Here is a 22,741-nt window from a genome sequence, read left to right as displayed (position 1 = left end):
GAACTCACGGACCGCGAGATCGTGACCTGGCTGAAGTCGGACGCTTAACCGACTGCGCCACCCAGGCGCCCCCAATTTTTTTTTTTTTTAATTCTGAGAAAACTCAGATCCCTGGGCACATATTTGCTGACTCCAGCTTAAGAACCACCAGTTCAAAGTGCTTAGCCTGAGGCCTCCAAGCTGCTGTGAGCCCCTGGGTGCCCACACCTCCCTTAGGGCTAGTTTTGCTCCATCTCTCTTGTGCTCCTGGAGGGTGTGGGGCAGGGAGTCACACAGATGAAAGCTGTTTGGTCAGGAAAAGAGAAGTGTTCTAAAGTGACAACCAAAGGGACATCTGTGACGACATGTTTATGACCACTGGTGATGGAGCCCACACAGGTACGTTCCCCGTGGCCGGTCAGGGCAACAGATGCGGAATGCAGAGGGGTGGGGCTTGCCACGCCAGTAGACAGTAAAGGGCTTGTCTACTGGCACAGACTGGGAGAGAAACCGAGGCAGACTGTTACTTTCCACCCCCAGTCTGTGTCGTCAACTCTGTTATTTTTAAAGAATGCAAATACTACCCTTGATTCAGTCTTTAATCTGGATGGAGCCACACAGAGAAGGATCCTATAGACTGAACGCAGCGATCACTCTCATTTTCCCTGGTGCCCTCCTCTGCCCGCTTGAGAGCCCCCAGGCCACGTGCCACTATCACCCCTGCAGCATCTCCATGTCTCTCCCTCAAGTCAAGGGCACTAGCCACCAATCCCACCCCAGCACACTAACTCCAGGCACACTTCCTCTGGCTCCTGGGGGTCTAATGAATGCCCTGCACAAAGAAGTGGAAGCTGCTCCCTCCACAGGACCAGGAAAGACCAACACTCATGAAACAGGGGGAGAGCACTTTCCTGTATTATCTCAATTTGTGTTACACCCCTATGGGTCAAATATATTTATCATTCCCACTTTGTAGATGAGAAAATCGAGGACCAATTGTGGAAGAGCAGGTGCCCCCTAGAACCGTCTATGCAGTATGTGGTCAACACACCAGTGCTAACTGTTGGTCACCAGTCCAAGATAAGAGGAGTATAAAAACCCAGAATAAGTATATAGAGATTTCTACTGCAATTTGTCATTATCACTACATCCGAGTGTGTGTCAGTGTAGGCTCATCTTACTGGCACAAGCTATGCACAAGTCAGAATCACGAAGTAGGACCATGCTAAAATGTGTGATATTCAAGGTTTTTCAACTGTAACCCAAGAGTATACAAAAAAAAATCTAGAATTCATTGATTAAAAGATTTAAATATAATTATAACTTTATAGGGAAAGTTGTGGGAGCTGGCAACTAATGGATTGAAGATGGAATTTTAAAATGCAGCCATACTTGCTTTGTTTTAGGTTATCAATACTTGCTTAATTTTAGGGGCGCCTGGGTGGCTCAGTCGGTTGAGCGTCCGACTTTGGCTCAGGTCATGATCTCACAGTCCGTGAGTTCGAGCCCCGTATTGGGCTCTGTGCTGACAGCTCGGAGCCTGGAGTCTGCCTTGGATTCAGTGTCTCCCTCTCTCTCTGCCCCTCCACCCTTCCCCTCTCAAAAATAAACATTAAAAATTTTTTTAAATACTTGATTTTAGATGAAAGTTAAAAAAATTAATATGCCAAGTTTGTGGAAATGGGTTTCAAAATCTCCTTTCTAGTGCTGTCAACATACCTCTATCAGACTGGCTTCTCTTCAGTGTAATTGAAACAAAACACAGAAATAGTTTACATACATCATCTCCTGCAAGTAGCAGTGTGGTATCCAACCTAGATTAAATTCATTAGTTAGCAAGAAGCAAACTCTTTCTACACTAAACGTGAGGTATTGATAAATGTGGTGTTTGTTTAAAGTGTATTTACAGGGGCGCCTGGGTGGCGCAGTCGGTTAAGCGTCCGACTTCAGCCAGGTCACGATCTCGCAGTCCGTGAGTTCGAGCCCCGCGTCGGGCTCTGGGCTGATGGCTCAGAGCCTGGAGCCTGTTTCCAATTCTGTGTCTCCCTCTCTCTCTGCCCCTCCCCCCATTCATGCTCTGTCTCTCTCTGTTCCAAAAATAAATAAACGTTGAAAAAAAAAAAAAATTAAAGTGTACTTACAGGCATTTAATACAGGGAATCACCAGTTCACTTAGAACCTTTTTTGTTTGGTTAAAATTACTGGATGGCAAAAAGTTACCAGTATTAATGATGAACTTCTATATTATTTGCTTTTGTATGCATTTTCAATAAATATTTAGTTTTTGTAATTTTTTTTCTTATTACATTTATTCCAATTGCATATGTTCAAATGTCATTTCATGCCCATAAAATCACTAATTAAAAATCAGGCTTATGTTTTGGTATTCTTTGGCCATTATTTTCCTAGTAACCTAATTTTTCTTGCATTTCACAAAATTATCAGTCCACTGTATGTTGGAATTTCTAAAAACTGGTCCTTTTCCCCTGCTGGCTTGAGAAGCACTGTTCCCGAATGCCGATGTGGTGAGTACCAACCTTTGTTTTGCTTGTCGACGTGTCTCCAGCTTAGATCAGTGACAGGTCACACTACACACCCAAGAGACATTTGTCACATGAATGGATGAATAAATAAAACTGAGGTTAGCACACACCACAACGTGTACTCTTACCTGCTCTGTAATACCGCAAAGGAACATGCATGAGAATTTGCAGTAGGCTCCTTTGGAGAAGGCCTTCCAGAGGAGCGAGCGTGAGCACTCATCCTTTAAACTAAAGGGTGTGTACAATTTTAAAGGGGTGACTGGAGAGAGGCAGACGTCTTCCACAGGAAGAGGAGCAAAAGCAAATGGCCAAAGCAAGAATTGGGATGGGGGTCTGGAACAAAATGCACCTGCAATTTACCCAGAGGCAACCTCCCCCACTTGAGCCTGAAGAAGTCACCAAGTAGCAGGCGTGATGTGCTCCCTCCAATTCTACCAAACCTCCAGCAGCTGCTGGGCTGATGGGAGAGTCAGTTCCCCCACGACTGCCAGCCCTGCTTTCGTACCTGGAACCTGAGCTCTGAGACCAACTCACGGTGACATTAATAGTGTAAGTTAAGGGGCGCCTGGGTGGCTCAGTCGGTTAAGCGTCCGACTTCAGCTCGGGTCACGATCTCGTGGTCGTTGAGTTCGAGCCCCGCGTCAGGCTCTGGGCTGATGGCTCAGAGCCTGGAGCCTGCTTCCGATTCTGTGTCTCCCTCTCTCTCTGCCCCTCCCCCATTCATGCTCTGTCTCTCTCTGTCCCCAAAATAAATAAACATTAAAAAAATATATATAAAAAAAAAAAAAAGAAGAAGAATAGTGTAAGTTAACGCTTCAGGAACCACCTCATTGCTAGGGGTCCTAGTAATTCTTTATTTCTAATTTGGAGGGAGTGGTACAAAGAGGTACCAAGAGGGTCTCTCCAAACTGCTTAAGCTTCAAGCCCCACAAAGCGTGGGCCTGCCCCTGTAGAGCCTCTTCAAGCTGCCTCTTTACTCAAAGAAGCTGCTTTTCCTCTTCTGGGAAGTGGGCATTCTCTCTGTCTGCCACAAGGTGGCGCCAGACATCTTAATGGGAGATGGGGCGGCGCAGAACCGCTTTATGCAAAGCATGAGGTTTTTGCTTCCATTCTTAGAAGTTGAAATACCAACGTATTTGTTCTTCTTTCTATTGATGGCAACCTATCACTTCTCTTTGCATGTTCCTGGTTTCATTTTTAAAGTTACACTAAGGTGGGAGTTGAGCGGACAGCACTATTTGATTTTCTAAAGCTTACATATTGTGCCAACTAAAGGAATTAACCAACTTAAAAAAATTTTTTTTCAGTCAGAAATTAGAGAGCTCAAGGAAAGAAGAAAAGTGCCTATGTAAGACCCAAACAGAGCAGGCAGATGCTAAATAAGTACATGTCTTTCTGCTTGCTAAAACCTGAATGGTTAAGAGAAAGGAGGTTCAATGTTAACACTTGGTACTGAAAATTCTCTTACCTTCCACTCCTCTGTCCAGAGTAGCATCTAGTAAGCATTTGTATACCACTAAATCATCAAGGTCCAAGAGGAAGGGCAGAAACCATTTCATTATATGAAACAAACCCTACACCTATCAAGAATTGGAAAACAACACTTTGTATTATCTGAGATGGCTGTAGCAGTACAGAACACCTTTAAGGCATTAAGTAAATGAGGATAACATTTGGTAACTATGCCCAGACGTGAAGTCTTTTTCATTATTTTTATAAGGTGGGACAAGGATTATTTAAATTTATTTTCAAATGGCATTTTAATTATCGTCAACCCCTGCATTAAAAAAAAATGCCATCTGTGAGGCCAAGTTCAAGTCCCTCAAAGCTCTTTTTTACTTATTAGCAAATGTTTGTATTCTCATTCATTCTGGGGACGTATACAGTGTGCATTTTTTAAAGAGCAAGGTGAACAGGAAGGGAGGGAGAGGAGCCATTGCTCAGTCTACTTATTCACGCTTTATAATAAGTTCGCAATGTTTTCGCAAATACAATTTTTCAAATAACTCTTCCATCTGAGGAAAGAGAGGAGGAAGGCACTGTACTAGAAACTTTGGAAACTGTATTGTCTCTGGGTAAATTAGAAGCAACTTGATTGGTTCACTGGATGACTTTTTATAAGTGAATTTCCTTTGGACAAGTAAATGGATGACTACGTTAACTTGGGCTGGGAAATCACGTTTGAGCCATTCTACTTCCTCCTTCATCTGTATATGCATGCCATTTCGCATCCCACCCCACTATTGCACAACTCTGCCCATCTCATCCCGTATTTTCAGATAGACCTGCACTGAGATGGAAAATGGCCTATTTTCCCACTATGCTGCCTCACATGGGCACTTCTATGATCCCTAATTTGGCAACATCCCCAAATTTCCTAATGTTTCTGGTACAGAGTTTGTTCTTTTCTGTGCTTGAAGAGGCAGCAGGGAGCAATCAAGCCAGAGGATTAATAAATAATTGGCTGCCCCAGAAGCACACACCTATTTCTCTGTACCTCAAAGAGGCAAGTCCATTTGAGGGGGACGGTGATGGGGAAAGCTCAGCACGCTGCCCTATCCATTACGAGCCTTCCACAAGGCTTTCTGTTGCCTCCACATATGCCTTCTATGGAGCCTTCAACAAAGCTTCCACAGGGGGAGCTACTCGATGTTGGCCATCATTTCATTAGTGTCATCAGCAATTCCAACATGGCATCTGGCGAACAGGCATTTTCTAAACAGGTGTGTAGGGAATCTAAATTTCTTTGGGTCTCAATTTCTTTTTAAATGTTTATTTATTTTTGAGAAAGAGAGCACAAGCAGGGGAAGGGCAGAGACAGAGAGGGAGACACAGCATCTGAAGCAGGCTCCAGGCTCTGAGCTGTCAGCGCAGAGCCCGACGTGGGGCTCAAATCCACAAACCGTGAGATCATGACCTGAGCTGAAGTCGGACACTTAACTGAGCCACCTAGGCACCCTTGGATCTCAATTTATTTACCCATAAGGAGGGGATTGTAATATCTGAGTTTGGAGGCTCTTCTTTAATGTGCTAATGAGTCCAAACAGAGAATAATTTTATTCATCTCTTTTTTATCTCAGGAGAAAGATGGACTTACTCACTTCTCCAGTATCTTCTGACTGCACGAGCCCTGCATCTCCCCACTTGGCTCGTCAGGTAGCCACACAGAGTGTGCGTTCTGCAGCCTTAAACACACACATCTCCATTTAATCTCTTCTTTGAAAACATCACACAAAATTTTATTGGGCAGTTAAAGGAACACAAGCCTGCTAGATCAAAGCAGCCAACTGGTCACCCAGCCTTCCCAAAGTGAGGCTATAGTTCATTATAGCCACTCGGTTAACCACATCCACCTCCCTCATATATCAACATGCCCAGGAAACAGATTTAGAAATCCTGGGCACTGCAGGGGAAATGTTTTCAGGTAACCAACTGTATTTAAAAAGCAGACCACGTCTTGACAGATGAGTAGGACTGCAAAAAGAGGTACCTACAACCGGGGACAGTCCCCAGGTCTCTCCCCCACCCCCAACCCCCACGCCTCATAGAATCTCACAGAGAAGCACAGGCTCTACTGACAAACGTCTTTTCTTTAAACAGACGGGTTGTTCCTTCCCAGACAGTTTTGGACTAAAACCCAAACGTTCACTTTCTTTGCAATTGTTTTTGTTGCCTGTGTGTTTTGAGCACATCTTAATTCTGGCCTGAAGCACGTCGTCCCCCTTTAGTTCTCATACTCGGTAACACTCAGCTTCCTCTTCTGCAGGTTGCAGGCAGGAAACTGGAAAATGGGCCACAGGAAACCTGGCCTCCTACATCTGTCCCACTTTGTAATTGCAGCTCTGGTTTCATTTTGCTTTGTGTGTCAGCTCTGTTTTAACCCTCAATACGACAGCCAAACTCTGCTTTCTGGAAGAACACAGCTATTCTCGTTGCCCAAGAAAACTCACTGAGACTGTTTTCCCCTCCTCAGAGTAATTAACCCTATGAATTCAATAGGGAATAAATACTAAGCAAATTCTTCTTCAACAGTAGCCATTTGGATCAAAAGTGCATGGAACTAGAAAAATGATTCATTAGATGTCGTAAAGCTACCAATAAACCCCTGGGGAAAATCAAGTCTGTTTTAGAGTACTGTACACAGAAGTTATTGTAGAGAAATAGGATTACCAGTGGTCCAAGGCTCCCTGACAAAGTTTGACTTGTGAGGCTCTGGTAAATAACGTATGAAAATAAGCTATACTCATACCTCATTATAGTCTCTTTTATTATGACACTGTCTCAAATTACATTACTTAACAATTACCACCATTAGGTTGAACTACATGAAATTGTTGTTTTTATGGCTCAAAAACCAGTCAAATATCCACAATCTCATATAGGCAACTTAAAGCATATAATCATATACATAGAACACACACACACACACACACACACACACACACACACACACACACACAGTCACATCTCCAGAACAGTATCTTCTTCCTGTGTTTGGGTCCATGGATCCCTTTGAGAATCTAAAAGTCTCCGGGGTGGTGGGGGGGGGAGGTAAACTACAAAATACACATAATGTCAACATGATTCATAAAACACTAAAGATAATTTATAAAGCTCCAAGAGCCCCATTCTAAAGGAAAGGTTAGGTATATCCTCCCTGACCAGCAATACTGAGAGTCCATGGAATAATCAAGAAAAGGGCTCGTACCAAAATAAAAGTCTGTTCCTTCTCTAAATAAGAGCTTTTCTTTTTTAACACTTAACATTTTGATGAGCATTTATCATGTACCAGGCATTGTGCTCAGCACTTCATACACATCTCAATTTAATCCTCCACGAGGAAGTCATGACTTTAAAAGGTGAAATAAGGCGCTCACGGCCACAGGATTGACATGGACAGAGACTCCTACCCAGAGAAATCTGGCTCCAACGTCCAGCTTCTCACCATTGTTCCTCCAGCAGGGGCTTCATTTCTTGCATGCACATCTCACTGCTGCTAAGCGAGAAGTCTCATTTTAACTCAGTGGGACATGTAACATTCCCATTGTGAATCAATTCAGGAAATTTCCTTGTTCATTTCTGGCTTTGCCTCCTCTGTGACTCCAGTTATTCTGATTGGTTCTGTTTTAAGAAAGAGACTTTGAACCCATGCTACCATCGTTTTTTAAACTCATTTCCCTTTTAAAAAGATCTGCATGGGGGGCACCTGGGTGGCGCAGTCGGTTAAGCGTCCGACTTCAGCCAGGTCACGATCTCACGGTCCGTGAGTTCGAGCCCCGGGTCGGGCTCTGGGCTGGTGGCTCAGAGCCTGGAGCCTGTTTCCGATTCTGTGTCTCCCTCTGTCTCTGCCCCTCCCCCGTTCATGCTCTGTCTCTCTCTGTCCCAAAAATAAATAAACGTTGAAAAAAAAAAAAAAAGATCTGCATGTTGGGATGCCTGGGTGGCTCAGACCATCAAGCATCTGGCTCAGGTCATGATCTTGCAGCTCGTGAGTTTGAGCCCCGCATCAGGCTCTCTGCGGTCCTCGCGGAGCCCACTTTGGATCCTTTGTCTCCCTCTCTTTCTGTCCCACTCCCACTAGCGCTCTCTCCCCCCAAAAAATTAACTTTTTTTTCTTAACAAAAGACATGTATGTTGGTTTAGACCCACTCCAGGTTCATTCAACACTAAATAATCAAGGTTGGCTCTTGCTAATAAAGACAAGATGTGGGAAGCTGCACCTTCTATAACTCAGCTCCTCCTCAGCAGGAGAAGTCTTCCTCTCGCTTGGGGTGTATACACAAGCCAGTGGAACAAGAGGATGCGAGTCAAGAATAGAAATTCTATGGACCGAGCCTGGCTCCGGAGTTGGGGTCTAAAACCTGCCTGCATTCCTCCAAACAATAAAAGGAATCGTGGGTGTCACTTCACCTGAGAATAGGGACAGACTGGGAGCCCCTCTGAAACCACATGGTAGGACCTAGAGTGGCACCCAGCAGAAGCTCACGTTTGTTCCTTTAAAAACAAACACCTCTGGGGAAACCCTGTTTCAAGTTCTAAGAGAGCAATATTTGGGATTTCGTGGAGGATCATAACAAGCACATGAAAACAAAATGCTGCCTTGGGTTCAGTACAACTTACTTAAAATCTTGCCGACCATCCTTAAATGTGAGCTTCCATTGAGTGGAGCTTCCTAATTTCCAGTGGGTATTTTCTCTCCCATACTACCCTTGATTCTTATATTTCATAGGCCTTTGAATGGAAACTCTTTTACCTAAACTTTGTCCTATTCCTATATTTGAAACTTGATCCTGTGCGTAAGGGGAAAAGTTGGAAATCAGAACATAAATTCTCATGACAGCCACGGCCTTAAAGAGTTGCATGATCTCCGGCAGGGACGTCAACTTCTCTGTGTTTCAACTTTTTTTTTATCTGTAAAACAAGGATAAGGCCGGCCCTATCCCCTTCCATACATGAGTGCTATCAAATTGAAAGACTTTATATGTTTATTTTGAAAATAAAAATCCAAGTTATCCTTTTGGCCAATACACTGTACAAATTATCTTTAAAATAGGAATGGAACAATGCCTTCAGCTTCAAATAAAACCTTAACAGAGATATTTTTTAAATCTGTGGTTGTCTTAACATCAGGAAATGTTTGTTTGCTTACTTTTTGTTATGATAGTTTTACAAAAGTCAAAAATAAAGGAAATCTTACATACTGCTTTCACTAGGATGAAACCGTAATCTCTCAGATAAACTTGAAAGCTTTTCTGTGCTAAATAATAAGTTGGTAACCGCCAAAAGAATATATACCCAGCATAGTAAGAAAACTTCTGCATGATACAAAATGATGGTGAATTTTCCACATCCAGAAACTAAAACATTTCCTGCCAGAGCATCCTCCAAACCCTTCTATTGTGTTGAAACTGTAAAATCTTTCTAAATCAGGACTTCCTCCTATTATGCTTTAGAGGCGTCTTTCTGGGAAGGGTAGATCCAAGGCAAAAGGTAGGAACTCCCGCAGCACCACCCAGTGGAAACGTTAGAAAAAAAATACACACACACACACACACACACACACACACACACACGATAAAATACATTTAGTCAAAGAAAATGCAAGCCTTAGCTCTTCTAACTAAAAATCTGGACACCGCCTCTTTTTCCATCAATGGCAAGCAGCGATATATTTTGCCTAATAACAGTGCTCTTCTTCCTGGAACTGTTCCTCAAATGCCACCCAGCCAAAGGATCACCAACATCATCTTCCCCGTCTCTCTCACACGTGTCCACACACACTGAGCGGACACCGGGGTGGGGGAGGAAGGAGGCCCCGGTGGGGTCAGGTGTGGGCTGCGACACCATCTCTTCCTCTCTGGAGGAGTCCCAAGGGACCCTGGGGACGGGGAAATGTGCACAGCTGTGCTCAGCATCCCAGACCTGCTGCAGCTCTGGGCATTTCCTGACAGAAAGGTAACCCTGTGTGCGCCTTCCTCTTCCCTTGGCCGGGCTGCACCCGGTCTGGGCCACCTCCAACATCTGCACGGCAATTCTCCCTCCCTAGCTCCACCCAGGGAAAGGTACAGAGCCTTTCCTCTTGGCCCATCTCTCCCGTGCCTCCAAATCTCTCCCCGGTATGACCATTGTTTCTGCTCCCTGTCCTGCCAAAGCCGCCATGGGTCCCACACCCTCTCCAGGAGTGGTTCAGTCTCTGCTTCATTTACTAGCATTAGAACACGTCTCTCTTCACCAGTGGCTGCTTCTCACGCATGCATGACACATCAGGCTACTAATCTTAGGAACCCTTGACCTTCTCCTTCCAGCTTTCCTTCACGGCCCTAATAGCAGCCTGGAGAGGGAGAGAAGCCGTGGTCTTCCCAGAGCAACTTTTCTGGTCTTTTCTATAGAACTTAAAGTAATAAAGTATCATTTCTTCTATCATTTCTGGATAGCTAAGTCACTGGGTGGCTCAGTCAGTTAATCAGCGGACTTTGGCTCAGGTCATGATCTCACAGTTAGTGGGTTCAGCCCCATGTCAGCAGAGCCTGGAACCTGCTTTGGATTCTGTATCTCCCTCTGTCTCTGTTCCTCCTTCTCTCTCTCTCTCTCCTTCTCTCTCTCTCTCTCTCTCTCTCTCTGGGTTCGAGCCCCATGTCAGCAGAGCCTGGAACCTGCTTCGGATTCTGTATCTCCTTCTCTCTCTGTTCCTCCTTCTCTCTCTCTCTCTCTCTCCCCCCAAAATAAACATTAAAAACAAACAAAAAAAAGACAACTGTCCCCAACATCTGCACTCCTGGCAAAGTTATCTTTCCCTCTTCCTGGAGTAAATCTACAGAAACCATTTTATAGGTCTTTTTTTTTAAACAGTATATCTAGAAAATGATACTAGTTAATGGATCTTGATATTCTTCAGAAGTATATGATCAGTGTTAAAACTTTATAATCTAGCATATTTGCGCTGATAATTTGCAAATGGCTAATATTATAAACATTCTTCCTTTCCGTTTCTGAAATTTAACATAGGCCAAAACGTGATGGCTCCTGGAAATGCCGCGATTTAGCTGGATAATACGGGCATCAGCTTGTGTCTGGGTCCTGCTGTTTACAGTACTGGTGCAAATATAGTTATGAGTTACCGGTATTTGTGACATCTTTAGAGACTGCTGAGAAGCACAAGGCGCTGCCTTACACGGATGGTTAGCTAAGCAAGGAAATGGCCCCTCCAGCTTCTAGATTCTGTGGTCACTTCAGCTGCTCAGCTCTCGTTGGGTGCTCTTCTCAGCAAAACTCTTTCATGGTTTAGGAAATGCAAATTCTAGGCATCACCAGTTTTACATAATCTGCTGGGATAATATATTCACTTTGCAAGGGATCTATAAAAACCGGTGACTCTGCAGTCTTCAAAATGTCATCACCTGCTCATGTGGTGGACACCTGTGGGGGATTGTAGCTGCATCTCAAGCCGTGAAGGTAGACTATCCCTTTTATGCTTTTACGGTCTCCACATGCACGTTTCTCTCACATTTTTGTACATTTTGCTACATATGGTGATTATGGTACCAAACGCAGAGTTTCATCTAAACTTAAATAACTTCTAATCAAGTTCTTTTTAACACAAAGCAAAAATATGATGGCATTAAGATAAAGTGGCACACAAAACGCATCTCATTTTCCACTGAACGTCTATTTAAAATCGAGCCCGACTGGTCGAGAAGCTACAGTAAGTGGAGCACATTTAAAATATCTTCATGTGGAGTACAGTTATTTCTAAGAAAACTGTCGCAAAAATAGACAAAGAGTGATTTCAAAACTAATCTTCGCCCAATGCCATGTTATTTTAAACCTATTTATCAACCCCCCAAATGTACTGAATAAATGAACAAAAAAACCATTAGAACTGTCATCTAGTGAAGACCGATGATTTATTCATTTGTGTCTGGTTAACGCAGACACATTAACCTTCAAGAGCTCTGTAAAAACATCTGATGGAAGAGAATGGCTGTTGGTGGCATCAGAAACACATATCAGATACATACCCCAAAGTGTCTTGATGGCCCTTCCTTCCCATTCAGAAAGCTGCCATCCACTAACCTGGCTTGGCCCTTTCCTGGAATGTCACATACAACTTGATACTCTACTCTTCCAATTATTGTTCCACAAGAGTATAGTAACTGTAAAAAATAAAATAACAGCCAGATCTTGCTGTAGATGATCTTCTCCCTCTTGCTAAAGAAAGTCACCCTTCCTACATTTTAATCAGCTGGAGCATATATGATCTCCTATGTCAAGGTCTTAAAGTTTCTACTTTCCCAAAGTCAAATTAGTAGGTCTTAATATTTAGGTTAAGAAAAAAAAAAAAAAAGCAAAGGATGTGGCCAAGGCTGGAAGAGGATGCTGTGCTTGTGGTTCGGCTCTGATTTAAATCAGAGCAGGGCAATGCCCTTATTTAAGAGCACTCTAAGCTCTGGAGAACCTCCATGTACGTGGGTCATTTGTTTGATTCAAGGCATCTTCTAACAGCCCATACCTTTGTAATGAAAGTAATTCACTTTAAGAAAATGTTATCACCACTCAAAATTGCTCAATTTATCCAAGTATCCTAAATGCCAAACTGAGAATTAGCACTAAAGCACCCAAAGAAGTGAATGAAGCGAAGTCAGGGAATGTCGAGGGCTGAGTGGTATTTTTGCCTTGACTCTCAAAGATGAATTTAGCCCTCTGCTACAGGCTCAGCATGGATGGGACAACCTAGGTCTGCTTGGGGCTTAATCAGTTCCCAACCTGCACTCAGAATGTCACCTGTAGAATTTGGAGATATTCGTTCTAAAATACTTTTAAAAAGAAAAAATGAAATAGAAGTAAAAAGTAATTCTCTACCACCCAACACCTTCTGGTCTAAGTGATCAGTATCCTGGATCAGGGCTTGGATTAGCAGAAATAACTTCCCTACTAACACTCATGGATTCTAGATTCCAGAAGATTTCAAAATGCAAAACCTGCATCCATATATGGTCTTCCAAAGACTACTGAAGGGTTTGGTCTCTTCTTGTATGTTCTTAATGGGACCTGCTGAAATTATCAGGAATATTCACTTTCTCCTCTCCTATACATTATATTTTTTAAAAATCCAAATTTTCTCTGGGTTCTCACAGTGAAATAATGGTGCTTTTGGATGAGAACTTTAGCAAATGTTCCCTTATGCTCCCGTCCTCTGTACAGAATTAGGGCTCAGATCCTACAGGAGAACAGTGGCTCTGGATGTAGAAGGAGCACGAACTGAGATTATACAGTACCGTGTTCTCTTAGATGCCTGCATCCCTCTTATTGCCAACATATGTGGAGGCATACCCACACAGACAGACAGACAGACACACACACACACACACACACACACACACACACACACACACACACCTGTCAATGCTTATCTTTTTCACTTTCAAGTGAACTCCAATCACCAAGGCTTATATTTTAGCCTTTAAAGGAAAAATTTCCAAACTCCAATAAGGAGATAGTGGGGAGACTATATTTCCAGTTCACTGAGTATTAACCAGAGAAGCGCTCTTCTTAACTCTAAGTGTTCAGAAACTGGATGACCGTCTACCCCTTTTCTTGCTTAATCGAGCATTCTGACCTTTCTGGGCCTTGGTATCATCTTACTGAGGATGAAGAGAACTTGCAGGTGCAGATAGTGTAGGAGAATCCTGGCAATTAATTCCTACAGAGAATTCCTGAAGTTACCCAGGAGCACATCCTGGAATAAATTCTGGGGCTTATTCTGCTGTTGTTGTTTTGATCCTTCTCTTCTGACAGTTAACTGCAGAAAGAGAAATCTGCTTAATCATACGTTCTGGTTAATCAAGGTTTGATTATCAACAAACTGCTATTTGGCAAAACCAGCTGAAATTCACAGCAGAGCTAGCCTTCCTCCACTAAAAGCAATGTAGATATTAGTCATTCGTCCCCTCAAATACACAGGCAGAGTCTTTTGTTATTTTAAAAATTAATCAGAAACATCATCCGTTAATTACAAAAAGTTACAAACAAAAGCTACACACGTGGGTTTTAGTATAAGTGAAGGACTTGGAACTATAAATATTATGGAATTCAGCCTAAAGAACTATGAAAACTTGGTCAATTGAAGTCTTGATAAAGACTAATGATGATTGCTATAGAATGATCAATTTTAACATGGAAAGAATTTTACATCAAGATCCTTCCAAGTTGTACTGACCTATGAATTAACTGTTAGCCAACCATTCCAGGAATAACACCGATATCAGCAACAGGGCTGAGGTTTGTCCTCTTAGATATTAACAAACTTGTTTTCTGTACCGTTCTTATAAGTCTGGATAAAAACTCTGGAAAATGACATATCCTCTATAGAGTTTCTTCCTGGCTGGCTTTATGATTTAACCAAGAAATATGCCTCTTATTAATCCCAAAATAATTCACTGTTCAGGAGAGGGTTGGATTTATGCATAGCAATAAAGTGCTTTATCAAGTCCAGTGGCAAGTTTTTTCCCCTTCAGATTGTTTCTAATTCAATGAATGCCAGGTATTGGACAACGTGCTGGGATAAATACGAGGATGAGAAAAACAGAACAGGCCCAGAAGGAGCTTCCAGACTTCACAGACGTGAAACACATCATGGCGCTTTCATGCGCGGGTACCCCTCACTCTCCGAATCTAATGGATTCAAGGGTTTGGCAGAGACTTCGGGTAACAAGGGAGGCTGTGCCATCAAATCTACTTGGCTCCTGAGTTTGGAATAATGAGTATCAATGAATAATCAGGGACACCAGACCCATCTCCAGAAATATAGATCACAAAGTGTTCACTACCTACATTTGGATAGTAAGAATTTGGAGAGGGAGAATTCAGGTCAATGAGAAAACCTGTAAATAAAGGTGGCAGGGGTTCCAGAGGCCGGGGTTGATGACCAAATGACAGTGGGAGCTGAGCCTTGAAGAATGGCCACAAACTGGCAACACAGAGTGAGAACAATCTATGCGAGTGGGGGCAGGGAAGGGAATTCCCAGGAGAGAGAACAGCATTTGGGAAGGCCCAGTGGCCAAAGAGCTCACGACTGGTCTGAGGAATGGATGAAAAGCTAAGGTGGCTAGCCCAAATCACAGCTTACATTAAGGATTTGGGTCTTTACCCTGGCAGACACCACTGGGAGATTTTAAGCAAAGGCGTGAGGCAGTCAGACCTGTGTATAAAGGATCACTCCAGCTTGTGGGTAGGCAAGGGACTAGAGAAGGCAAGAAGGAACAGGGGACCCCCTCAGACACAGCAGTGGAGGATGGACAGCATTTTCAAAGACTATAGGAAGGAAGGAGCAGGGGCTAAACCTTGTGATCAAAATCCCATCTGGGCCTACTCAGAGTATGACCCACACACAGTCACTGGTGTCTCCAAGAATGACCAACCGTAAGCCATTTAGATATTGTGATGCTGGTCACAAACCTTAAAAAAAGAAGGAAATGAAGCACAGCAGCTAATACCAACCTTTCCTCGAGTGTTCCTCACTCAACAAGGGGCCAGAGTGGGATTGAAGGGGAAATTTATGGGGAACCCCTTTTCCAACCACAGAATACTTCACTTAAATCACTGTGTTATGTCTGAAAGTCGGCTGTTTGCAGAGGACAGCAAAAATTTTCACATTTTCACAACTTTTAGAAGAATTCAAGTTCCTTACTCCAAAAAAATAGTACAACACAACTTTTGGCTTGAAAGGGATTACCCCAATCTCTCTACCTGGATCACTTCACCATCCAGCTGGAAAACTGAGTTCCAGGAAGATGGAGGGATAGCGTCTCAACCCAACTGTTTTTTTTTATTATTATTTTTAATGTTTATTTATTTTTGAGAGACAGAGAGAAATGGCATGAATGGGAGAGGGCAGAGAGAGAGAGAGAGAGAGACCCAGAATCTGAAGCAGGCTCCAGGCTCTGAGCTGTCAGCACAGAGCCTGACACAGGGCTCGAACTCATGAGCTGTGAGATCATGATCTGAGCTGAAGTCAGACGCTCAGCCAACTGAGCCACCCAGGCACCCTTCAACCCAACTGGTTTTAAAGGAATCTACTTTTTTCCTGCAGCACACAGATTACTTTGGGTTAGCTTAAGTGGTATTAAATAATGTAGAAGGGACTTTTCCTCCTATCCTATTGCTGAGGAAATCTACACATTTTAGTGATTTATGTTTAACCAAGCAGATTAAATAAAAATACTGCAGTATTTTATGAAGGTGTTCTGGGGTTTAATAACCTACATGGTGGAACCATGAAATTGTCAGAACAAAAAGAAATAGCTAGGGCATGTTTTGGGGTGGTAGAAATATTCTATATTTGAAGGTAAGGGGTATAGATCTCCTGGATGTATACAAAAACACTGAAGATCTGTCCATTTCCATGTATGAAATTATATCCCAATTAAAAAACAAAAAAGGACACCTACAATCTCAGATTCCTTGTTCTACTGCTTTGAGTAAAGGACTCCTGACCCCAGTCTAAGAGAAGGCATTAGGTAAGTGTGTTTTATATCTACCCCATCATTCCCATATTTATATGTGGAAAATTAGGAATTATTATTAGATGTGGAATCTTTAAAGATACTTATGATACCATGTGCTTTAGAGCCTTTTTTAGAGCAGATATGTGAGTAAATTAATTTTAGTCCAATTCAAATTAGAATGTTAGTATAACCATCATCTTAATTTATTTAAAAATATACAAATAAGTCTTACGAATTATAAAATAACCCCATTTAATTCTTAGAATTGAATAACTACCTTCCAGGAAATGCAAATTGAAACATATCATTGATGAGTTACTAATTTCTAGTGGCAATTCACACCAAATTACAATTTATTGAAATGACCAATTCAAGGTTTATTTTTAAACTGCTGACACATATGTTAAGTTTCAGGTAATGGATGAAAGGCCATTTTTATTTTGGTTATAGGCAGGAGTCATAAGGAGTCAAATTTCTGCCCAGAATAGTTACTTAAACTGAATGATCTACCATTGTTGAAGGCCTTTAGGATTCGTTAACAGATGGTTTTATACACACACACACACACACACACACACACACACACACGCTGATAACTCAATTTCCTGGGGCTGCACTTTTGGTGGTAAAGACAGTTGTCATAGTCTCACTGCTGCAGTTTCAACCAAAAAGTTGGATGATCTTAATTCAAACTGGCCATGAGCAATAGTAATCTTGAGATACGAATCCATTTAAAACACCAATTTCAAAGTTTGGAAACGCTCTGGATATAAAATGAAACACTACTAACTAAGAATTGTCTCAGTGTGCAAGAGACCTCTTCCTCCCTCTTTAAAGTTCAAGGTATATTTCGGTTTAACCTAGCTTCTCTTTTTTCATCATCTAACATTCTATTTTGATGTGTAGGGCCCTGGACTTCCTGTTACTACATCTTGATATTCTACTGCAAATCATGACTCATTCTTAAATCATAGAGAAACTCATCAAAATCCCAAATTTCACAGCACATATGAATTCAGTCTTTTAAGAGGTCAGCATTCTTAGGACATTACTTGGAGCCGCAGAGACAAAAACACTGAACAAGTCCATGTAGAAATTATGTCAATCCACTGTTGAGTCAACACATTTATTAGATCAATAAGTATATGCTCTATGTGTAGTAATTTTGGTCTTGGTACTAGTTATGAAAATGTGTTACATGATATGTTAGGTAAAAATAAGTTATAAAACAGCAAGGATAGTGTGACTCCAATGAAAAGTTTTATGTATGTGTGCATGTATGTGGGTATGTGTCCATACACACACACACATTGTAGAAGACTGAAAAAAATATACACCAAAATGTCCACGGTGGGATTATGGGAGATGTTTATATTTTTCTTCGTGGTTTTCTGACTCTTCCTAACGTAATTCACATTAACTATTTTTTAAAACAGAAGTAAAACCTCCTGACTTTTAGAAAATATTGTTATGCTAGTGTGATCTCAAATATACTATAAATCAATCTACAAAGACAAAGGGGGAATTATGGATAACCAGGACATAAAAAGCTCTTGCCGGAAACATACAGAAAAATCTGACAGGAGTGGGGTCCTTCATTCAAATGACCCGTGTTGCTCCCGTGTGTGTGTGTGTGTGTGTGTGTGTGTGTGTGTGTGTGTGTAGGTGCAGGCCCTCATGAAGGGGCAGAAGCCAGCTGCCTGCAGCCAGGGCATAGCCAGAATAGAGAACCCATTTCTTTTAAAGTTTAATGAGGAACCCCAGGTCTGGAGAACATGGAGATGGCTGAATCATTCCCTAGGACTGGAAAGGAGCAAAGCAGTATTAATTCATAGGCAGTAATTCACCATCACCAAAAAAAAAAAAAAAAAAAAAAGGACTCTACTCCAGGAAGTCACATCCTTGGACAATTTTCTGTTAGTGTTTTGGGTTTGTCAGTAGGTAATGTTCTATAACCATATTGGTTTTTGGAATTGGATAGGTATATAAAAATAATTGGGTAGCACAGAACACACAAAAACCCAGTATCTGACAGCTAAGAAAGGAATATTTTAATTTATATGCACTGACTGGAAGGACTTTAAAACCGATTTCAGGAAAAGATTCAAGTTCCAAAAAGTTATTACAAATATAAATTTCAATATATGATCTCAGAGTTACATTTACTGTATATTACAGTTTTGAATTATTAATTTTTTTAAATAAGAAAAAGAGATCTTTAATAAATGTTTTAGGAAACTCCAAAATTCAAACAGGGCTGAAAAATCACTACTTTCCCTATCTGGGCTATTGCCATTCTGGTCCAAAAAGCATTAGTATCAAGTGAGCGAGGTTCAGAGATGGTCTAATTCAGCTCACAAAGGTAAACCATCACAATTCGTCACTTAAATGTCCTTCTATTACGTATTACTGACCAAAAAGACAGAAAGGGAGAGAAAATTCATGCCCACTGTATTACATATGTGGCAGAAAAGTACAACTTATAACTTGTAAATGTCCTATCCATTGAATGGCTGCCTATAAAAGACTTATCATCATTAATGTAAATAAAGCTTCTCAATCTGGCCACTACTGACATTTGGAGCTGGAAAATTACTTTGGGGGGCTGTTCTGTACTTTGCCAGATGTGTACCAGCATTCCTAATTCTTTACCCCACTAGATGCCAACAGCACCCCCTCTGGTTAAGACAACCAAAATGTCTCCAGATATTGCTGAATGTCACCTGGGGGAGAAAATTACTCCAGAAAGTCTGTTTATCCAGACTGGTTTGTAGTTTGCTCAAAGGGGCCTTTCTTGAGCCTTTGGAAAGCTTTTTTTTCCCTTATCTATTTATTATAAGTTCTGTTATCCTACTCACAGCTTTCAATGCAACAATTTATTGAGCATCTACTCTGTGCCAGGCACCATGTTAGGGACATCTGTACTTGTGTCCACTGACTCACACCCTAGTTGAGCTGTTTTCAGGACATGCTTTGCGACCATAAGAGAAACGCCAACACCTCAAAAACCCTCAAGAGTATGTCCCCAGCAACAGGTTCTTGTCAATAAAGCAACCCCACAGTTCCAATCGGGTTCCTTAAAACTCTTTACCCTTTTTAGCAACTCTACACATTTCCAACATTTAAAGGTTTGAAAAGGAAAAAAAAAAAAGGCCAGAAGGCCTTTGCTATTTTGCTATATTTGGCACAGAAAGACCATCAGGGGGTTTTGCAGGCAGGATCATTACTGGAAACTCTAAAAACACTTATGGACAGTCTTCTTAACTGTCTGACCCACATGCCCTCCTAACACAATTTGTAATTTTATAATCCCCATAAATTGAAACCCATAACTGACCTATCCCAAATGTGTGTCACAGACAGAGAAAAAGGGAGAGAGATCAGAGGGTATTTTGTTTGGCAATAAAGCAATAAGGCTCAGAAATCGATTTGAGTTCATTAATATATGCCTGGAACATGCTTAGTTTCTCATCTCCTCTGGCTCCCCACCTTCCACACCCCCTCCAACAAAGACATAAGCACAGAAGAGAGAGGATGGGTGTGTTTAAGCTGCTTGGGCAATAGAAATTTTACACACACACACACACACACACACACACACCCTACACACAACTGGGAAAGAAAAACCTGTAAGTCTGAAATCCAAAATGGCCAAAGTGACTTCAAAGTTTCAAGATAGTGCCCTGAAAGGGTTGTTGGCCAGCTGCACCTCTAAGTAAATAAAGCCGTAACTTGTCTCCCTCTGCAGCACAGGGCTCCCCGGGCTGACAGTGGCTGCACAAAACCCCTCCTGTGCCGAGCAGCGGAAACTCCTAATGAGATTAGTTGGTGTGTGTGCAGACATTACTTAGCAATGACTAAAGGGGCTCTCTCTTCCTGCAGCAGCCAGTGGAAAATTCAGGGAACTTTTTCCCCCTGCAGCAGCAGAATCCCTTTAACCCTCTCCCCAGCCAACTTCCAAAAACAACTCAACCTCCCCCAGCCCCCGTCGGGCTGGGGTGCTGGGGGTAGTTAAAGACCGGCCAGGGGCTTCCAAAAGCGGGAGGGTAGGAGGGGGCCGGCGGGGAAGGGGCGGGGGACCCCTCGAACACTACAAAGGAAACTGTAAAAGGCACAAATACATAAACCTGAGAAGGAGCAAACCAGTTTCTTTGTGAGCTCCTCTAGTGAGTCATTTTCAAGATGCTGTCTGCTGCCAGTTTCAAAGCGGAAGCGCATGGCAATTAGTCTTGCCGTTTCCAGACAAGCCAGAAACTCTCCCGACACTCGTTTTTTTTTTTTTTTCTAAAAAGCCCCTTTTGCAGTTTCTGAAATAACATTTCTTACTCCCACCCCCACCCGCCACCTAAATGCAGCTTGTCCTCACGAAGGGTTCGGTTCAGAAAATATAACAAAACCGAGACCTCTTATTTTTCTTTAACTCTCCAAAATTTTAATTCCTCCTCCCGAAAGTTACAGTAGCATTACAGGCCAACATTCAGTTGCAAGCTGAAGAGCCCCTTCCTAAAGAGCTGGGGGCTCCAAGACTGTCTCCTGCCCCGATCCTCTGCCCAAACCGTGTCCAGTAAAGACTTCACTGGCTTTTAAAGGTCCACCTGGGCGTGCGCCTGGGGCGGTGACCCGGGCGGGGGTCACCTGCCGAACGAGAATGGAAGCGACCCCCAGCCCCACGCCTTCGCTCCCCACGCCCTCCGCTTCCCCCTCCACCCCTGTCCTCTCCCCGAATCGGAGCGTCGGTGCCCACTGCCACCCCAGGGGAATGCCAGCCCCGGCTGGAAGGTCGGCGGTGGTCCAGCCTCCAGGCACGCAGCCCGTCCCGCCGCCGTTCCTCACAGGGACCCCAAGTCTCCACGTCCCCTCCTCCCCCCCCCCCCCCCGCGCGCCCCCTCCTCCGAGCTGCAGCGCAGCCCCAGGGCAGGGTGCCGCCGGCGCGGGGTCGGACGCGGCGCGGAGCTCCCGCCGGGCGGGCGGCGCGGGCGCAGGAGCATCCCCCTCGGCGCCCCCTTCCCAGGCCCGCAGCCCACCCCGCGGCGCCCACCAGCCCCACCCCCACCAAGCCAAAGAAAAGAAAGAAAAAGCACCCCCGACGAAACTTTGCAACTGTCCGAGCAACAGGCAGAAACCCCTGCTACCTACCCAGATGTGGGGGAGCTTTCAAGATCCTTCTTCGGGGGAATTTCTAGGAGGAACCGGGCGAAAGCCCCCGACTTTCCATGCTGACAGGCGTCTGCAGACGGTCTGTTGCTCTTGTAATGAGATCCTGATTTTTCCCCCTTTTTTTTTTCTTTCTCTCGCTCCTCTTTTTTTTTTTTTTTTTTTTCCTCTGGTGTGTGTGTGAGAGCAGGAAGTTGGAGCAGTCAGGCCGAGCCGGCTCACTTCCTTTACTGCATTATTCCCCAGGCGGTGTGCAGTCTGTGTAAACAGGCTTTTCCGCCCCGCGCCGCGCGCCCCGGCCGCGGCTGTGCGCCGGGGCTGGCCGCCGAGGCCCGCGCATACTCCGCCGCCTGCGCCCCGCGCGCTCGCCCCGCACCGCGCCGCGCCCCCGCCCGCCGCGCGCCCCGCTTCCTGCTCGGCCACCCCAGGGGAGGAGCCTCCGGACCCTCTGTGACTCCGGGCGGCCGCAGCCCCTCCCCAAGGCCCGGGACTGCTTGGCCAGAAACCCAGAGAAGCGGCCCCCCGGCGCGCGGGTGGGGACCCCCGGCTGCGGTGGACCCGGGGATCCCTCCTTTCCCCTGAGCGGGGAGGGGGGGTGGGTTGGGTCTCTGCGCTGAGCACTGCAGTGGGGTCGTGTCTTGCCCAGTTGGCCTGGGCTGGAAGGCCCAAAGCGAAGAGGCCTCTAGACTTGGCTGTTTTCTGTTAGCTGGGATGGCTGAGTTGTGGGGCAGTGGGGCACGGGGAGTGGGGTGCAGAGTTGGGTGGCTTTGGGCAAAGGGCTGCTTTTATCGTGGGTGGGGACGTGATTGCTTAGGAGGAGATGTTTTGATGTCCAGAAAAGGAGGCACGGTTTCTGTCTAGGGATGGACACAGTTTCTGTCTAGAGTTTAAAAAAAAAAAAAAAAAAAAAGCCAGAGCTCAGAGTAGGGGGCCCACTTTGGGGAAAAGAATAAGGAGCCATAAATTGGAAGCCAGGATTTGTCAGGAAGAGACCTTTCTGGCCGTTTACTATGGCCTACCACGGGCCCAACCTTCCCTGCCCTGCAAAGGAGCTCCGGAGGG

The 22,741-nt window shown here is 43.9% G+C and overlaps 1 protein-coding gene across 2 annotated transcripts in view; it reads right to left on the bottom strand.

Annotated features, from left to right (window-relative positions):
* ELK3 (ETS transcription factor ELK3) overlaps positions 1 to 22,068 on the bottom strand; it is a 68,123-nt gene extending 46,055 nt beyond the window's left edge. Inside the window, exon 1 of one of the 2 annotated variants that reach the window (XM_045464667.1) lies at positions 21,662 to 22,068. The gene's annotated coding sequence lies outside the window, so the exon portion shown is untranslated. The remainder of the gene's footprint in view (positions 1 to 21,661) is intronic. The other variant, XM_045464668.1, reaches the window with a different exon arrangement.
* Positions 22,069 to 22,741: the final 673 nt, after the last annotated feature.

The sequence above is a fragment of the Leopardus geoffroyi genome, chromosome B4 (genome assembly GCF_018350155.1).
Source record: "Leopardus geoffroyi isolate Oge1 chromosome B4, O.geoffroyi_Oge1_pat1.0, whole genome shotgun sequence".
Lineage (NCBI taxonomy): Eukaryota > Metazoa > Chordata > Mammalia > Carnivora > Felidae > Leopardus > Leopardus geoffroyi.
Note: the sequence above shows the minus strand (reverse complement) of the source record. Positions and strands in the feature narration are given on the sequence as shown.